This window comes from Teleopsis dalmanni, chromosome 1, assembly GCF_002237135.1.
Source record: "Teleopsis dalmanni isolate 2A chromosome 1, ASM223713v2, whole genome shotgun sequence".
NCBI classification, from domain to species: Eukaryota; Metazoa; Arthropoda; class Insecta; order Diptera; family Diopsidae; genus Teleopsis; species Teleopsis dalmanni.
The window spans coordinates 191,210,925-191,213,270 of record NC_051846.1 but is presented as its reverse complement, the minus strand read 5'-3'; positions in this window follow the sequence as shown (position 1 = coordinate 191,213,270).

Here is a 2,346-nt window from a genome sequence, read left to right as displayed (position 1 = left end):
GTGATTTGGCTTTGGTATGAATTTCTTCCTGTACTGTTGTCACTCCAAGGTCACGATGTAAGTCAGAATTTCTCACGTACCATGGCGCGTTTGTTAGACTCCGTAGCATGAAATTTTGGAATCTTTGGATGATGGAAATTTGTGTTCTGCTTGCGCAATCCCATAGCTGTATTCCATATGTCCAGATTGGCTGGAGCATTTGTTTGTATAATACAAGTTTATTGAAAAGCGATAGTTTTGATTTTTTGCCGATTAACCATTTCAACGATTTGAATTTAAGATCTAATTCACTTCTTTTCTTTTTTATGTGCTCGCTCCATCTTAGTTTAGCGTCCAAAGTCATACCCAAGTATTTCGCAGTATTCGCGTGAGGGATTTGTGCTTCATCGATGTAGACAGGTATATGACTGATGTTTCGATTTGTGAAATTTACATGCACTGATTTTTCTTTATTCAGATTAATTTTCCATTTTTTTGTCCAAGCAATTATACTGTCCATACTATTTTGCAAATTATTAGCTGCTATTACTGCGCTTTCTCCAACTGCAAGGACTGCAGTATCATCAGCAAAAGTTGCTGTGAACGTTGTTGCACTCGTTGGCAAGTCGTGTGTATAAATCAGATATAAGAGGACCCAAGACACTACCTTGCGGAACTCCAGCGTTAATTTTATGCAGTTTACTATAGGTATCACCGTGCTTTACTCGAAAGTAACGATCAGATAAGTAAGAGGAGATTATGTCATAATACTCCGTTGGGAGAATATTTTTTACTTTGGTAAGCAATCCGGAGTGCCAGACTTTATCGAAAGCCTGCGACACATCTAAAAACACAGCTGAGCAGATTTTTTTTTCCTCAAGAGCTTTTTCTACTACATTGGTAATCCTATGGACTTGATCTATGGTGGAGTGATTGCACCTAAAACCAAACTGATGTAAAGGTATTATGTTTTGACTTTCAATCAGAGGAAGGATTCTTTTCAGTAAGACTTTTTCAAATATTTTTGAAAGTACAGGCAGAAGTGCTATTGGTCTGTAACCACTTACGTCATTAATATCCTTTCCTGGCTTATGTACCATGATAATTTCAGATACTTTCCACAGGGATGGAAGGGTTCGCATCTGTATTATAGCGTTAAATATATTCGTAATTTTAACTAGGCATTTTGCAGGAATTTCTTTTAAAACTTCAGCACTTATCAATTCATAACCTGGGGTTTTTTTAGCTTAAGTTCATTTTTAATAATCATCATTACCTCAAGCTCGGTGGTTGGTGGAATACATGATGAATGTGCTGTCCTAGGAGGGCAGATTACTGCATTGTTAACGTTTTCGTCTATGGAAAACACTTTTGACAGGTGTTCGGAAAAGACCTCCACTTTTTCCTCATCGCTTTTAGCCCATTGATTAGCGTGATTTTTAATTGGAGCTTTGTGTACTAAAGGTCGCTTAAGGTTTCGTGTGCATTTCCAGAGAGAATAGTTGGTAGCACGATCATTACTTAAGTTAGATAGGTAGTAGTTGAATTGATTATTTTTAAATTGCTTGATTTTTAGGCTGAGTTCTTTTGTAAGTCTGTTAAGAATGGCTTTGTCTGCTGGAAATCTGGATTGCTGCCACTTTTTCCGCATCTTTCTTTTTTCCCGCATAAGATCCACAATGACTTTTGGGTATTTATGAGGATAGGTTGCATTCCTTAATGTGGGCGTGCTGCACCATGCCGCATGTTGTAGTAAATTTGTAAGGTTCAAAATTTCGCTTTCAAGATCATTTTCTTCACAAATTTCTTTTGAAGCAATGGTGTTTTCATTAAGGATTCTTCTGAAGTAACTCCAATCTGTATATTTATTTTCAAGTTTTAGACATTTTTTATTTATTAAGGCAGATTCGAAGAGGGTTATGTAGAGAGGGGAATGGTCGGAGCTTAGTTCTACTCCATCTGTTATTTTTAAATTGTAGGACGAAATTTGCTTGGTTATAAAGAAATCGAGTAGATCAGGCACCTTTGTTGGGTCAGTTGGCCAATAGGTTGGGTTCCCGGATGACAAGCATTCGCAGCCAGTTTGCTGTATAGCTTTGAGGAGTTCTCTACCTTTCGTTGTAATTAGGCGAGAGCCCCAATGCGTATGTTTAGCGTTGAAATCGCCACCCATAATGAAGCGATGCTTATGAGTTTCTATAAGATCTTTGTATTGTTCGGATTTAATTGAATGTCTTGGAGGACTGTATACCGATGTTAGTAGTAATTTGCTTTGTAAGTCAAGGACAACAGTTATTGCCTGGAATTCCTCTTTGGATATTTTTGTAGACTCGTAATGTTTTAATGATTTTTTATTTAAAATAGCAC